The sequence below is a fragment of the Prionailurus bengalensis genome, chromosome D3, assembly GCF_016509475.1.
Source record: "Prionailurus bengalensis isolate Pbe53 chromosome D3, Fcat_Pben_1.1_paternal_pri, whole genome shotgun sequence".
Taxonomy (NCBI): Eukaryota; Metazoa; Chordata; class Mammalia; order Carnivora; family Felidae; genus Prionailurus; species Prionailurus bengalensis.
Window position 1 is genome coordinate 20472045 of NC_057356.1, and position 17569 is coordinate 20489613.

At 49.7% G+C, this 17569-nt stretch overlaps 1 long non-coding RNA gene and 2 gene segments (V, D, J or C); 1 reads left to right on the plus strand and 2 right to left on the minus strand.

Annotated features, from left to right (window-relative positions):
• Positions 1–2535, plus strand: part of LOC122470952 — a 15815-nt gene extending 13280 nt beyond the window's left edge. Inside the window, exon 3 of the long non-coding RNA XR_006294039.1 lies at positions 2429–2535. This is a non-coding gene — a long non-coding RNA (uncharacterized LOC122470952). The remainder of the gene's footprint in view (positions 1–2428) is intronic.
• LOC122470393 overlaps positions 1–17569 on the minus strand; it is a 644196-nt gene that overhangs the window by 574984 nt on the left and 51643 nt on the right.
• Positions 1–17569, minus strand: part of LOC122470388 — a 901179-nt gene that overhangs the window by 557235 nt on the left and 326375 nt on the right.

Below are 17569 nucleotides of genomic sequence, written 5' to 3' on the forward strand. Positions count from 1 at the left end.
GGAGAGGTTAAAATGGCGTCACCTAACTTTCCAGTCTCTAGATCAGAACTTTGTGCTCTATCTGACTGGCAATCAAGCACCCCTCCTTGGTCTCTGGGGTCCTTCCATTCCCCACTTCTATACTGTCCCTGTCCAAGACATCAGCCTGCCAGGCAGCACCTCCCTCCCAAATTTTATGTCATATGGGGCTGTATTTCCAAACCCTTCACTTCTGAGGGCCCTGCCACCTGGACCCGCTCCAACTCTTTCACGGATGGTTTCCCTAGGCCATGGCCAGATGCCGGCTTGCCCCCAGGAAAGTTCCTGCTATCACGCAGCTGTAGAGGCTCAGAGGTGTGGCTGGATGCTGGCCTGCCACAGAATAAGTTTGTGCGATCGTGTAGTGGTAGCATTTCAACGCAATAACAACACACTACCCACGTCAGGTTTTGCCTCACCCTGGCGTTTCTGTTCCGATACCAGCAATTGTGTTCTCCGTGGTCCGCTGGGAGCTTTGCCTGTGGGGAGTCTGTACAACCTCTACCAAATGCCCTCCTAGCAGGGTACCAGGGAAACTGCTTCTCCCATGTGGCCCGTCGATCCCTCAGACCTCACTGCCTGTCCTTGGGAATTTGGTCTTCCCACCAGCACGCTGCCAGGTAATGCGCTGCAGTGTTTCCAGTGCTGTCCTGCCCTGGTAATAGAGTCCTAATGATACTAAAACCCTCTCCTTTCTGCTTTCTGCTTTCTCCCTTTCTTATTCAGGCACTTATGGGTGCTTCCACTCTTTCTCTCCAACTACTTTTGAGGGGAGTGCTTTTCCTGTATGTTCCTTCCTTTCTCTGTCCTCTGTCCCCAAATACCATTCCCTACCCTCTGTGGCTTTCTCTCTCCCCCAGTTCACCTCTCCGTGCCAAGTACCTTCCAAGTTCTGTGGCTCAAGTTATGCTGGATTGTTGTGTGAATCCTCAGAGCAATTTTCTAGGTGTGTTAGAAATAGTGGTTTGGTGCTGATCTAGCTGCATTTTAGGGATGAAAGAAGCCTAGAACTTCCATGCTGCTCCACCATCTTGGTCCACTCCACCTGAAAGCAAAGCTCTAATAAAAACCACATAAAACGGAAGCAGAGATTTTATAATGTGATAACACACTCTGTACCCACACATCAGACTCAGTCCCACAACCAGAAAATTAGCTAATGGGGTGGGGACGGGGGGACATTTCTATAAGATGAAAAGACTAATCTGAGCTAAACACCATTATTATTCAACATCTTTCTGCAAGTATTATACAATGAAAGTGAAGAAGAAAAGTCATTGGTTGGGTCTCAGCATTGATGGGAATGGACAGGGACTCATTTCAAATGACTGAAATATATGTTTCAGCTATAGGTAATCCAGGGCTTATGCTGCAGTGAGAGAAGAAATCATCCCAAAGAGCAAAAAAAGTACAGGCATTCTTATTGAAGACTAATAAGAGGGTTACATAGGTCTGGAAACTTCTAGAAATGGGTAAACGACCAAGGATGGAGACCCTGGATTCGTCAGAGGTCAGGTGGGACTTGAGAACACTGGAACTACAACCCCCAGTCCATGAACTTCGGTGCAAAGAAACCTTGTGTCTCAACCTGATGGGCAAGAGGAGCTTCCTTGTGTCCTTTGAGACCCTTTGTCTAGGAAGGGGCTGCTGCGCGTGACGTTGGGGACAGAAGAGAAGGAGGAGCCCTCACTCCCAGGTGGTGCTGCTGCGTGCACTGGGGCCCATGGTGGCAGCAGCAGGAGCATCAGAAGCAGAAGCCACAAGCTGAGCCTGGTAAGCTGCTGCGGCCTCGCCCTCTGAAGATGAGAAAGGGGTCTGCTTTCAGTTCTCATGGGCCTGGGACTCTGTGTGAGCCCAAGATGCTGTCACAGAGGGGGTGAGGGGGCAGGGAGGAGCAGCCTTATCCTCAGACATCAGCCCCGTGATGATCTCAGAGTGAGAGTTTCCAGACACAGAGTCAAAGAATGAATCAGGGTCCCCAGAAGGTCTAACCATCATAATAGATGAGGATTTAGGGGCAATTTATGGGAACTGTTGTTATCAGGACACATATTGGACATTCCTCATGTGTCCTGACTCAGACAGAGCTGAATATTGTGTCCCTGTGTCTGCCGTGACCTGTCATGGACTGTGTCCTCAGGACAGCCTGCCCCTGGAATGCAGAAATTTGTGCTCAGTTTGAGAAAATCACACAATATCTTGCTCCCAATGAGAGGCTTCAAGGAGAAATTTCAGAGAATGTGGAAAGACTGTAGACAAACTTCCTTGAGGTGGGTCTCAGACCCCAGTTTATATCAAAACAAAGCAGCAGCTCAGTTGGCCAAAAAGTGAGGGATAGATGGGAAGTCCCATTGCTGGGAGGACAGAAGTTTTTGTCTCACTTCCCCACAGGCCTGGAGCACTGTGTCAGCACCTTGAGTAATGTCAAGAGACTGGCAGTAATAATCAGCCTCGTCCTCAGCCTGGAGCCCAGTGATGGTCAAGGAGCCTGTGTTGCCAGATGTGGAGCCAGAAAATCTGTCAGGGACCCCTGAGGGTCGATCGCTACTACCATAGATGAGGAGTTTAGGGGCCTCTCCTGGGAGCTGTTGGTACCAGTTCACACCAGCAATACCGATGTTGTTGGCACCTCCAGCGCAGGGGATGGTGACCGTCTGGCCGAGGGCCCCAGACACTGATGGCGGCTGAGTCAGCATAGACTGGGCCCAGGACCCTGGAAGTGGGAGAGACAAAGAGAAGGTGATGAAGAATCAGGTCACACATGTTATCCCAGGACCGCTTCCCTTGTTCCCACATCTAGTCACCTGTGCAGTGAATGAGGAGGGTGAGGAGGAGAGGGGACCAGGCCATGGTCGAGATCATCACTGATCCTGCCTTCTGTGGCTGAACAGCTGAGCAGACGTCCCCTAATCTGTTCCTTCTACTTTTCATCCTCTGAGAGAGGGAGGGCCCATCCATGCAAATGAGACCCTCAGCTCTTCGACATTTCAATGGCAAGGGGTCAGGTCCCTCTGCCTGAGGATGTCAGGGTGGAGGGAAGGGGAGGGGCTCTGTTGGGTAAGAGGGTGGTGAGGTCACAGTTGTGAGCCCTGAGCAGAGGGCACAAGCAATGGCAGGTGGCAGGTCCCAGCTCTGGTCATCTGTGACTCCTCAGAAACAAGTGATATGTGCCCCCTGGTGTCCAGGCCTGGACACAACATTATGTGACATGGTGACTAGAGCCCATCAGAGAGAGTTCCTGCCTCCTCACTGCTGTGTCCACTGTCCCATTCCTTCAGGCCAGGCCAGGTGTCCCCCTGTGTGACTTCCCATCACCTCAGGACAAACTGTGCTCTACTCAGGCTCCACAGAGTGAGTGTGTCCACGGCTCCCTTGTCTGTTGATGGGGCAGGACTAAGGTGCTGACTCTTGTACAACCACACAGATGAGGATCAGCTCCAGAACAGTGATGGGTCCACATTGGCACCTGGCCAGTTCTGTGCAGGAGGCTGATTTCTTTCCTCTGTTTGTTTCCTTTCTGGTTTCAAAGTTATCCTTTCCCAGAAGTTCCCTCAGCACTGAGAAGACAGGGAGCCCTTTTCTCCAGGTTGTGGGTAGATGCTCTCGTGTGCCTTCCTAGGGGGGTTACACACTGACCATCTTCGTCGTCTGTCACTACTTCCACCTCCGCGAAACAACAGTTCTCCACACCCTGTGCTTAGTACTTCCCTCCTATGATCTGTCCCCCCCAGCACACAGACCCAAGTCTGCAGGAGCCCGGGTGTGGCACTGACCTCAGAGCACGAAGGGCAAACCTGCAGGAAGCTCCAGGAGGGAAGGAGTGACAGCTGCGGGTGCTCTGATGGGGACCTCGTCGCAGACTTTATGTGTCTGTCACCACTTGGACAACTGCTACCTCAAAGTGAAGGTGGGTGATTTTATACAAAATTCAGTTCAGCAAGAATTATTTAAACTCAATGACACTGTTAATGGGAAGATGCGGGTACAATCATGAGTATGTTTTCATAGATTCGTGCTTATTGCAGAGAAATTATGGATTGAAATAGTAGTTGAGAAAATGGATGAAAACCTAATGGAAAAGATGTGACTTTAGTTCTTGGTTTAATCGGGGTCTTGTAAACTTGTTTCTAAATCACTTCATGCTTTTGGGCACCTGGGTGGCTTAGTTGGCTAAGCATCCAACTTCAGCTCAGGTCATAATCTCACAGTTCATGGGTTGGAGTCCCCGCATAGGGCTCTATGCTGACAGCTTGGAGTTTGGAGACTGCTTTGGATTCTGTATCTCCCTCTCTGCCCCTCCCCTGCTCATGCTTGCTCTCTCTGTCTTTCTCAAAACTAAATAAACATTATAAAGTTAAGAAAAAAATAAAAAATAAATCATTTTTATTACTGTTGTTATTATTATTAATTTATTTTTTAATCATGACTTTGCATATTAGGTCTGGTCCTTCAAGAAGGAAAGCCCAACATGGTGCCCAGGGAAGCACCATTAGTAGCCTGTTCCTGTGAACTTCAGACTCATCTCAGTGATGGAATTAAACACAGAACTTCCAGGATAGACTGACTAGGAGTCAGACTCATCTCAGGGGTGGGTAAAACAATCGTTGCTGTGTTTTGTGTGTCCCATATGTTCAAGATAGAGCAATTAATTGCTCATTCAGTCACCCATGACCAGAGGAATGTATTTCTATTACCAAGGCCAATTTGACCCAGAAAATTCTTTCAGAGATCCCACATTTGACTCTGGGTGAGGTGGAGATAAGGGGCACTATGTCCTTGAGGTCACAGTCCCTGTAGCCCTTGGTTGGATCGACTTTTCAACAGAGATCCATCCTGGCTGGAGGTGCCACTGGAGTGTCACAGGAGTGACTGTTCAGCCCTGAGAGCGCAGGGAGACTGTGTTACATCCCCAGGGCCTTGAGCTCTGTGGGAGCAACACTGAGGCTGCTGTCCCAGAATCAACATGCTGATCAGCCTCAGGCATGGACTGGAGCTCAAAGATTATTAGGGCTGAACTGCCCACAGAGATAGAGACTTGCCCTGGGATTCCTGAGCATCAGCCTTGTCCCAGGAGAGCAGGTGTTCGCGGCATGTTCTGCCCCGGTGACAGAATCCCAGTCACACTCGATGTCCATGGTATTTCCTGCTGAAAAGATTCTGCCTCCCGGAGGTTGTGACTCTGAGGGTGAGCACAGGCTGAACCTGACTTCTGGAAAGACAGAGAATCCCAGAAACTGCAGAGCCCATGACAATAGACACTGAGAGAGGAGAGAGCCGTGTGTGTGTGTGTGTGTGTGTGTGTGTATGAAAGAGAGAGAAAGAAAGAACAAAAATACTCCCCGGTGCCCTCAGGAAGATTTTCACTCAGTGGACAAGCATGAATACAAGTGTTCCCCTGCCCGTCTCTGATTTCTCAACTCCCTGAGTGTTGATCTCCATGCAAACTGATACCTGGGGCTGGCTCATTGCAACACACACCAGTGTCCTGACAGTAATTCCACTGAATCAGAAGTCCAAGTCTTCTGGATGGAGAGACTTCTGTCCATTTTCATCCCTATAGACACAAAGCCCCGCAGCTTTGGGGTCTTCAGGTCTCGCAGGCACAGGACCAGGGGTTACCAGACATCCCCATTATTCCCCCTCCCCCAACTCCTGCATCACAGCCATCCTCCCTGCACCTCCAGGATCTCCCGATGCCTCCCTTGTGTTGACCATGAGAGAGCATCTACTCTTATTCTGGCAAAGGGCCGATGCATGAGACTTCACTGATTGGAGCAAAGTGTGTGTGGCTGAGTGAGTGTCCTGATGGTCTTAGGAAACAAATATTTTGGGGAACAAGAGAAGTTGGCATGTATTGAAATATGCAATCAATCCTTCCTTTTTTTGACTATTTCAACAGTGACCTTTTGCGGGTCCTCACTAATTCTGAAGAAGATAAATAAGTACACCGATAGCTCCAAGTCTAGATAAGCATTCATTTGTAAGAAATACAGTAATCGTGTCGGCATATTAGAGACTGACGGAGGCTGATGCTGCATAGGAGCTACAATCTGGGGATGACAGCAGGAATCAAATGATGAAGGGATTTCCTGCTGATCCAATCTCTGCGACTTCTCCCTACAGATGGACACTGCACACCGGAAACTACAGCAAGATTGTTTCCAGTGTTCTCTAAAATCCTAACCTGGAGACAGCATTCACACCTGAATAGCCAGAGGGATAGACTGAAGCCTGAGGGAGGCAGGAACAGAGGGGAGAAAAGGTGGGGTATGGTACGCGGCGGGGCGGGGGGGGGGGGTATTGTCAGTGTAAGAAGCAGTTGTGACCACTTTTTTGTCAGCTGGTTCAGAGAAAGAGAAAATTGTGTCTGTGACCAAGGTAGGTATTAACATATCAGCTATGGATGTATCATTAGTACAAAGAGTTACATTTAATGGATGAGTATGACTGTCATCATTTTCAGTTGAGACGATATTGTGAGATCTTAGAAACCACGGGTTTCTGTCCCGATTCCTGGCATAGAGCTCCCGAAGCCTTCAGCACTTCCTAGGTGACAAGGCCACTAGGAGCATTTTTGTTTCAGTGAGGCAATCCTAGAAAGGCTCCTGGCTGGGGGTGGTCCCCAGAAAGTCTCAGCCATGACCAGACGCTTGGAATATCCAGCCTCCCCCTTGCTGAGAGGGGAGAAGAGCTGAATGTGGAGTCAATGGTTGATTACGTCTACATGAAGACTCAATAAAAATGCCAAAATATGGGATTCAAAGACTCCCACATAGGTGGACACATTCATATAGGGAAGTTGACACACCCCAACTGCACGGGGACGGGAGCTCTTGTTTGGGGGCTCCTTTCAGACCCCTACCCATGTGCTTCTTCGTCTGACCGTTCATCCTACTCTTTCAGTATCATTCCTGTGAACTGGCAAGTGGAAGTAAGAGTTGCCCTGAGTTCTGTGAGCAGCTCTAGCAAATAAATCAAACCTGTGGAGGGTTCACGGGAACCCCTGTTCGCATCACGTTGGACAGAACTTATGGGTTAACTACTATTTGTTGTCGGCGTTGGAATAGGAATCGTCTCCTGGGACAGAGCCCCTAACCTGTGCATGTGACACCATTTCCAGGCAGATAAGTTGAGTGTTACATTTATTTAAATTGTAGAACCCGCAACTGATGTTGTAGACAATCACTTGACAAACAAAACATAGAATTGGTGACCCAAAGTGTGAGAAATAAAACATTCTGGATGAATAATAAAAGAGATACAGTGGGAGGGAAAAACTGAGGCCTTTTGCTTTTATATGATTCATTCTTATTAATTTTCTCCACACCCTGGGGCATGTGCACTTGGGATCTATGCTCCCACCCACATGTGCTCCTGGAACCCCTGTGCTGTCCCAGCAACAGTGTAATCTTCCTTTCTCCTCAAGGACAGGGCTCACCACAGAGGTGTCTCCCCTACAGGAGCCTCCACAGAAGCTTGTCAGGAAAAATACTCAGAGACTAGGTCTGTGGGTTCAGGAGTTTTTGCCTCACATCCTCCTTATCTGAGATGCTGTGACTAATGAAAGCCGCTCCCACTGCCATGAGCTGTAGCACAGTAATAGTCAGCCTCGTCCCCAGGCTGAGGCCCAGAGAGGAGCAGAAGCCCTGCCTTGGCCGAGGCATCTTTGGATCCAGAGAAGCGGCGGGGGACTTCAGATACTAACTCCTTAATTGAGTCTGAGTAGTAGTACAGGAGATACTGGGGAGGGCTCCCCGGCTTCTGCTGGAACCAGGATACAGCATTAACACCAAAGCCACTGCTCAGGGTGCAGGTGAGTCTGGCTGTTGTTCCCAGAGATGCAGAGAGGGAGGGCGGCTGGGTCAGCACAGACTGGGACAGGGAACTTACAAACACAGACACTCATGGGCGATGGGGCGGGGACCAGTGTAAAAAGTTTCCTAGTGTCTGAGCCAGGTGGGCTGAGACCACCTGGAAGGCTTCTCTGTGTCCCTGGCGCCTGTCCCTACATGTGCATTGAGAGAGGACCGCGAGGAGGACAGGAGTTCAGGCCATGGTGACAAAGCCCCTGGTCCCCACAGTGGGCTGGGCCGCCCCGGGCCTCCTTTTCTCCTCCACCCTCTGCCACAGGAGGGGCTGTCCATGCAAATGTGGTCCATCCAGTGACTGCCCAGCCCGTCCCTGAGCCCTGGTGCTGGAGCTCAGCTCAGACCATACACTGGGGACCATGGAGGTTGGCCTCACCCCTGTGGAGAGCCCTGGGAGGAAACACCTGCTGAGGGAACACATGTTCCTACTCGGAGGACTCTATCAGACCAGAGAGGACACAGGTTCTGAGTCTCCAACAGGAGCACAAGGCCCATCCCTGAAGCAAATCTCCTTTGAGTGAAAGAAAGATCTTTATTGAGCAGCTGTGTATGGATCACAGGACAGTCCCACAGCATCACCTGGTGGTCCTATGTGGAAAAATGAAAAATGAAAAATCTGAGAGCCTGTATTAAGCATAGGTATAAACTAACATTTTGTTTCAACTCTGCTCCACTGGAAAAAATACACGCTTTCCTAGGAAGATACAAAACTGGCTCCATCAGACATAAATTGAGTAAGTAGAATACTTTTATTAGAAACAATAAAAAAAATGTGATTTTAAAACCCCTCCACAGATTGTCAGAAGATACAGACGTTTTCCCAGGGAACATATAGAAACCACTCAGAGATCAGATGGTTCCAATTTATTTGGTTTCTATTTTTTTCCCATAGTATCTAAAGGAATAGAAAATGTCTAAGTTCTCATTGGGAACAGTGACAGCCTCCTAACTGGAATGTCACCTCAGTGGAAATCTATGATTTATTTCAAAAGGTCCATCTCTGTCAACTGTATCCCTGGAGCTCCAACCGTGTCTCCTGCTGCATGTGGTACCTGGAAGGACAGAAGGGGGTGCGGCAGGGGCACACATATGGGGAGACTGCCTGTGTGCATGTGGGGTGCACATGGGCAGCTGGGACAGAGGAGTCTGAGCACAGCTATGGTATGTAAGGTGAGATCTGTAGGGTGAGCCGAGTGAAGTCCCTGAAGAAGTGGAGGAGCCCTGGGTCAGAGGTCAGGACATGTGTCAAGGCTGGAGAAACGGGGAGGGGGGGGGCTGGTGGCTGGTGACCCTGGCGGATATGTACTCAAGGTCATAGGGATGGACCAGCTGAGCACATGAATCCAGCATCTCCAAATGAAATAGAAAGAAAGACCTAGGAAAGTAAATATCCTTTCACTTAAACCTGAAATCTGTTTTCACTCTTTGTGAAAGCACGCGAGTGTACATGTATTCATAAAGGCCAAATAGAGTCGTAATGAAGCTGTCCATATGCACTTGCTAATTCTGCAGATCCAGCCTTTTTTTCTTGATGTTATTATTTCTTATAATCCCGAGTAGTCCACACAACTGTCAGGTGGAACCCAGCCCTTGTCTCTTTGTGGGCCGGTGACATGGTACTCTGCGAGGGCCCCACATGCCAGTGAGGCCTGGGAGCTCAGGGTTGGTGTCTCACTTCCCCACTGGCCTGAAGTGCTGTGCAAACTTCAAGGCTGCATTCCCATGCTGAGCAGGAGTGATCAGCCTCGTCCTCAGCCTGGGACTCAGGGGTGGTCAGAGAGGCCAGCCTGCTTGACTTGCATCCAGAAGCTCTATGGGAGAACAAGAGGGCCAGGTGTTCTTTCTTCCTGTTGATTTGAAGTGTAGGGACATGGCCCGGGTGTTGCTGCCTTCAAGCTGCTCACTTTTTGCCAATAGTGTTCCTATTTCCAGTGCAGGTGAATGTGGCCATCTGTGGGTGGGCTTGGTCACTGAGGGTGGGCTTGGTCACCGACGGTGGCTGATTCAGCCCCACCTGGGTCACAGACACTGTAAGGGGACAGAGAGGAATGTGAAGAGGATGGCATCCCACTGCACGGGAGAGTGGGGGTGTGGAGCAGAGTTGGGGGGTTCTTTCATTCACCCTGGAGAGGTCTGCCCTCATCTGTGCAGAGAGTGGGGAGGGTGAGGAGGAGAGGAACCCAGGTCCTAAGACCCAGACTCTGACGCTAAAGCTCTGTCATGGATACTGAGCACCCCAAAGTCTCTTTACTTCTCTGGAAAGTTCCACAGGGGTGGGCTTGCTGTGCTCAGTTAAGCCCTTGCTGTCCATCTGTCCGGCCTCCCTGTCAAGGCCTCTCACAGGTAGAAGGAAACAGAGGAGCAGGTGAGGAGCTGACTCAGGGATAGAGGTGGCCCGTGTGGTGATGGCCCCTGGGTCCTGGCAGGTCAGCAATATCTAGTGAGCACACTGATGCCTGAACACCCTGGAGGCCCTGAGTGCTGTCTCTGCTGGCAGGGGCCACACAGGATTGTCCCAGCCTGTCTCACAAGCCATCAGAACCCAGACACTCCCTGTCCTCTCTTGCACTCCTGTCACCCCAGTTAGAGTTCTACAGGTTGTCCTGACCCTCTTTTCTGAGCTGCTCCTGATGTCACAGAGAGACCCAGAGCATCTGGGAATTTTGAAGAAGGGGGCATCGGGCTTAAGGGAGGCCCCTCTCACTACAAAGGGGCCATAGAAAGCTTGTGTCTCAGCTGCATCAGCAGAATTTTATTATATCACCTATTCCTGATGCTTAGGATTCCTGATGATTAGATCATGTATTACAACTGTGAAAACGAGAATATTTCCTCTTGCACCTCATGCGGCCAGTTGGCCAACCCTTAATACACTAACTTGTTTATACTCATCTGCAGTAACTGAGGATCCACGTGAGTTCAGAGGCTGCTGGGTTCAGCTCTAGTGCCTTCTTCATGTCTCTGTGTTTGAGACAGACTCTGAGCTCCTGCCTATGTGGACATGTCTGGGAAGAGGAGTCATCATAAGAATGTCTCAGCCTCAAGCCTGGATGGGATCAGAGGTGGGGACATTATTGAATCAACAGATATACAGAGGGTTTCAGACCTTCAGGTGCTGGTGTCATGGTGACAGCAATTTGCAAGGGTGGGAAGGTCTGATCAGGGACCCCAGAGGGTGTATTATGTTTCAATCTCTCCTGGGAACACAGCACCGTGTGGGCATTGAGGTCTCTGTCATTTGTGAGACAGTAAGAATCAACCTCATCCTCAGGTTGGAGCCCACAGATGGTCTGTGAAGTCATGTATCTATCTGACTTGGAGGCAGAAGATCAATCTAGAACCCCTGATGGCCAGGTACTTCCAAAAGCCAGTATTTGGGGGAACAACAGCACTAAGAGTTGGAACCCACACCATTATCAGATCTGGTGCTGCTGCTACTCCGAGTGTAGGTGATGGTGACTGGGTCACCAAAGACCATGCCAAGGACCCTAAAGTGAAGGACAGAGTGAGAGAGTCAGGGTACCACCAACAACTCAAGATAAGGACCCAGGAGAAAGAAAAGACCCAGTTATCCCCCGAAGGACCCCCCCCCCTCCCCCACCACTGACGTCAGAGTTCAGTCGTCTGTGTAGTATGTGAGAAAGGTGAAGAGGAGAGGGGTCCAGGGCATGGTAGAGATGACCCAAGAACTTTCTCCCCGTACTCCCGCTGGGATAGAGATCCCCCAGCCTCTCTTATCCCTTCCCTCACTCTGATGGGAACAGGGCCCATCATTCAGATTATTCCCCATCCCTCCGGATTGCCCCAACCTCTCCATCAACCAGGAATCAATACCCTCTGCTTCAAAGTTGTATTTAAAGAGCATGGGACTGGTGAATTTCTTCTGTGGGGACATCTAGGGCCTTGGGAGAAAGGGGCTGCTGGGCCCCAGGCATCCCTGAGCAGGGGACACCTACTAAGCAGCCAGGTGCTTGGTCTCCAGCTCTGGGCGCTCCCTTGTGGTTGAGGCACGTGCCCACAGCGCCACCTGCTGGCCCTGGAGCACATTGCACCAGGTGTGAAAGGCAAGGTCACCATCCTGCCTGAGGGAGGGCCAGGCCCTCCTTGACCAGCGCCACTTCCATTGCCCCTGCCTCAGAAATGGGAAAAATCTTTCATCCAGGGGCCTTTCACGAAGCTGCAATCTCCTCAAATCACGCGTCCCTTAGTTCCCTAGAACGGCCTCCTCAGATGCTGACCCTTCCTCATGGGTTACATTAGTGGAACGGGGTAGCCCTGAGACCTGGCTCCTGAAGGGAGATGTGTCCTGCTGTCAGCATATCAGAAAGACAGAGGCCTGGACCAGCCACATCCCATGGTTTGTGAAGGCTGGGGAGCCCCTCCTCCCTCTGACCTCACTTTCCAGTGAGGCAGGGTCAGAAACCTGGCCCTGCCCTGGATTCCTCTCCTGTCTACTTTTTGCAAGGATTCATCAACAAGGACCCCGGAGGAAGGGGTTGAGAAGACACTGCTCTGCACCTTTAGAAAGACAGAGGTTGGCTCCCTGAGGCCCACCTCTTAGCACGCCTGTCCCAGTAGGACCTGGGGCTGGAGCCCTGACCTGAGGGGAATGGGTCTCCATGAAGAGAGCGGGGCCAGGGTGGAGTGGGAATACTGGTGTGAGGAGAGACTGAGGAATGAAGGGGGGGTGAGGGATGAGGCTCCCAGGAGTCCCCCAAAGTAATTTTGAGTGCTTGAGCTGAGGCTAGTGACAGAAAAAGAGGATTTCAGACTGTCCTCTGGCCTGTGGGGACCCTCCTGTCAGAAGGTGACAGGGACCATCCAGTAGATTGGAAGGTTCTTTGGTGATGAGCTGTTCTGAAGAGGTGCTGTTGGAGAAGGCTGGAGACCTGTTCAGCTGCCTCTGACTGTCCCCAGCACCCTTCTTACGGAAAACATTCAGAAAGGCATAATGATTTCTACTCCCCGCCCCCGCTCTCGCACACACACAAAGACATGTGGGCTGAATCAGCTGTGATGGGCATGTGTCCTGTAGCATTTCACACCATGAATGATGCTGACTCTTTTGTAAATGTGGCAGCCGTCTCACTTTTGTCCCCAAATTTTCACTTGTTCCATGAGTGCTGTGTGTAGTCACCTTCTTTCCTGTTCGAGGTGAAATGAACTGTTCATAGAATGTGTTTCATTGGGTGTTGATTTGTTAATCAGAATACATGTTTAATCTTAGATGGTTTCGATGATCTGAAAGACACTATTAGCAGAATAATTATGTGGGTGTGTATACATTCATTTTTTTTAACTCTACATATTCACAACAGAGATACACTGTGGAAATAGCATGGTATGTCTTTCTGAATTTCTCAGTAACAGGCAGCCCTTCACACACACAACGACAGAGAAATTGCTCACAAGTTCACAGAGAGAGGTCACTAAGTACAGAGGCTTACCTCATACAACGAAGCAGTAGATGACGTATAGAGATGGTGAGAAAGGAATTTACCAAATCTGATAATTTTTTGAGAGAAAGATCTGGGCTTTAAAATTCAATTTCCAATGATTTTCTCACCAACACGCTTTGAGGTATAATTAACAAATAAATAGTCTATATATAAGGTGTAAAATGTGAGGGCATGATCCCGTCACCAGGGACACATGGCCCCTTCTGTGCAGGACGCTGTGTTCTTTCCTCTGATGTGACCTACTGGTGACCATGGCTCCCCTTCCCTGTCAACTCCCCATAGCACCGAGGGGAGAGACAGCCTTTCTGGAGGGATGGGAGGCCACGGGAAGGGACCTGGAAGACATTGCTAGTGGGTTATTCCAGGCGAATCTTCCTTGTCTGTCAACGTTCCCACACACTTGGGACTACTGTCATTCATATAGATTTTTAACACAGTGAGTCACTCCTAGGAATCCTGTCTGCAAGCACAGGACACAAGTCTGCAGGGAGCTGTGACAAATGATATTCTCTGTAGCATTTTACTTAAAACTCTAAATCCCTTGAGCAGGATGTGTTCCAGAAGAGCAGGACTTTGGTGGTGACCAAATGTTTAAGATCAACATTTCAAACGTAAAGTTTGAGAAAAATATAGTCCATATTAAAGAATGAGTGCTGTGGGAGCTAAAGAAAAATGACAGCAATTTGTGTGCTTGCATCTGAAAATATATCCACTTTTCATCATGATCTTGCCAGAAACATAGACTTCAACCAAAAATGAACAGATGAAACATTGATCCCGTTTGCCAAAATAAAGTAAACAGATGCTTTTAAATTAGGAAAATCCTAGGGGGCCCCTGGGTGGCTCAGTCAGGTGGGCGTCCGACTTCAGCTCAGGTCATGATCTGGTGGTTCGTGAGTTTAAGTCCCACATCGGGCTCTGTGCTGACAGCTCGGAGCCTGGAGCCTGCTTCGGATTCTGTGTCTCCCTCTCTCTCTGCTCCTCCCATCCTCTCCCTCTGTCTCTGTCTCTCTCAAAAATGAATAGACATTAAAAAATAATTAAAAAAACATTAAAAAAAAGAGAAATTCTGGAATTCCACGCATCAGTCTCTGAACTGATTTGAGTCTGGGGAGAAAGAACCCCTGACCAGCCACGTGGCCAGCTCTGGGTGTGAGCAAGGTGCCAGGGGTCAGAGAAATTCCATCATGAGGAATTTATTTTCTGATTTCTAAGTCACGTGACACTACCTAAATTCCCGATCAAACCTCGTGGGTGAGCGTGAGCCTGGCCTGGCCCGGAAATGCTCTGTGGCAGGAATATCAGAATATTCTGGAGCTGGGCTGCAGCTGGAGGGGCTGGGCTTCAGGAAGAGCGAGGGCATCACAGAGACTCAGTGGTGCCCAGCGACCCTGCTGACAGTGATTTCTTCTGAAACGTCATCATTCAGCTGCCTGCCATCTTCACCCAAGCTCTGTAGTCACCCTGGATGTAATGGTGCTGAAGCAGGACCAAGGGATCCCTTTGTGCGTTCTTCCTCTGGGAGACTGTCCAGATCAAAGACTGTAAGACGCCTGGCTGGGAGACCCTGCAGCTTAAGCTTCTCTCTTGCTTGATGGGGACGCTGTGCCTGGCTCAGTGCACTTTCCATCACATTAGCCCACGTGTGTCGTAAATAAAGGGGCAGGTGAACTTGTGGAAAGTTATGTTTCCTTTAATGGATTTATAAACTAGTGACAACATGAAATTCTTTCCTTAAGAAATAATCTCAGAGTTTTCTCTGATTCTTCTGTAAAGCATGGCCTCAACCCTTCTTCCTCTGATCACTGCAGTGTAGGCTTTGTCTTCTTTAGGTGCCTTCCCATTGGATTTCTAGTAGTTTCCTTATTTCTTCTAGACAGTGTGCCCTGGCACATAATGAGCCTGTCCTAACACTGCTTGCCAGCACATCTTTGCAAGCCCCAACCAGGGGATGACAGGGTCAGGGTGTGGACCCATCTGCCTTGATCCTGCCTGAGGGACTGCTGACCCCCTGCTCCGAGGCTGGGGTCCCGTATGGAGCTCAGCTTCAGCCTCCTTATCCGCCATGTCCTGTTGATCCCTTTTTCTCAGCAAGAAAGTGAGAAGGGTAGCCAAGTAGTCATTAACAATCTTTATTGTATAAAAGAATGCTCTGGAAACATTTAAATCCAAACCAACTACAGAACCCCAGTTCTTGAAGTTCATGTTAGCTTATCTAAAGGAAATTGTGATTTTCTGTGCTTCCCTAAAGGGGAACGTTTATAACACATGGGTAGCAATGAGAACAAGGGAACTGAGCTCAGCCTCGCATGGTGTTCTTGTAACAATTCTTTGCTCTTTCAACAGGCACATTGTGAGATGAGAGTAAGCAGATATGTGCATTCCTAGAACTATGAACAAGTCGCCTGGGTCAGGGGCTGATCTTTCCCGGAATCGGGAGGTGGAAGTCACCCTGCATCAGAAATGGGTCCTCATGCTGTCCCAGCTGGTGGAGCCCCCTCCCTGCAATGGTGCCACACCTCCCACTTCCTTTTTCTCATACCCATCCCCCTCCTTATTCCCTAAATCCTCCACGTCACAGGGGTCCTGACCCTCCTTCTCCACCCCACTGGCCAACCCTTGTCCAGGACCGGGTGACTTGGGCACCATCCACAGTCCTGCCTGGTCCCCACCTTCATGCTCCCCTCCTGCTCCTTCCTTGTCTGCATAGCGCTGGGACCTCATCACAACGCATCAGATTCTGGAGTACCTGTCAACCGCTCCAATACTCTGGTTCCACCCCCCTGATCCCATCCTCATGCTCCCAGGACATAGCTTTCCTATACATGTTTAGCTTCTGTGTCCTCTCTCTTCCCCCAAACACTGTCAATGCCCTGAGCATGGGGACCTTTCCTATGGTGTCCGCATGTGGTCCGCGTCTCTAGACTCAGGTTTCTCACATAGTAGGTATTCTCCAAATGGTGTGGATCTTCACAGTCAATTATTCAGAGTCGACACACCTGGACACTGTGTCCCTGGCTCTCCCCTGACTCCCTGATATGGACTCAACTGTGTCCCCCTCAAAACCCTACGTTGAAATTCCAACCCTCAATGGTATGTATTTGGATATAAGTCACTGAAGGAAGTAATTAAGGTAAATGAAGACGTAAATAAGGGTGATGGCCTAATCAAATGGTCTCTTCATAAAAAGAGGAAGAAAAAACAGAGTTGAGCACACACAGAAAATAGGCCACAGTGAGGATCCACAAGAATGCAGCCATCTATAAGAAAGACCTCAGGAAAGCAAACCTACGAAGACCTTGGACTGGAGACCTCCAGTCTCCACACTGAGAAAATGTGCTTCCGTTGGTTAAGCCACACAGCCTGTGTTATTACATAATGGCAGCCCAAGCAGACCGACACATCTCTCCGTGGACTCTTTCCCCAGGACAACCTGTCCCAGAATCCAGAGATTTATGCTCAATTAGAGTAAAAACGGACAATGTATGGTGGCCAACTGCAAGCTTGGGGGCAGAATTTGAGAGGATGGTTCCCATTCTTTGTAGCAAGTTCCCGGTGGATGGATCCCAGACCCTAGCTTTTGACAAAACAAACAAAGGAAGCAACTATTGTGACAGAGGGGTCGGGGCTGCACAGGGATCCCCATCATTATGAGGACAGTAAGTTTTTGTCTCACCTCCCCGCAGACCTGGAACACTATGTCAGCACTGAGACGGTTCTCACAGGCCTGGAATAATAATCAGCCCCAGCCTCAGCATGAGGCCAGTGATGGTCAAGGAGCTTGGGCTGTAAGACCTTGAGCTCTAGAGTCAATCAGGGACTCCTGAGTATCAGTTGTCAATTGTTATCATAACATATGAGAGAAGTCTGAGGAGCATATTCATGGGAGCCGCTGGTACCAGTACACGCAATAAACACAACCAATGTTGTCAGTGTTTCCAGTTCAGGAGATGGAGAACCTCTGACTCAGGGCCCCAGACACTGAGGGCGGCTGAGTCAGCACAGACTGGGCCCAGGACTCTGCAAGGGGGAGAGACAAAGGAAGGATGATGCTGGGTCTAGACACAAGAGGAGGATAAAGGGCCCAATAGTCCTCCCTGGACCACTTCCCTGTCCCTGAATCCGGTTACCTATGCAGTGAGCAAGAAGGGTAAGGAGGAGAGGGATGCAGGGCATGGGGCAGACCGTCACTGTTTCTGCTTTCTGTGGCCACCCAGATGAGCA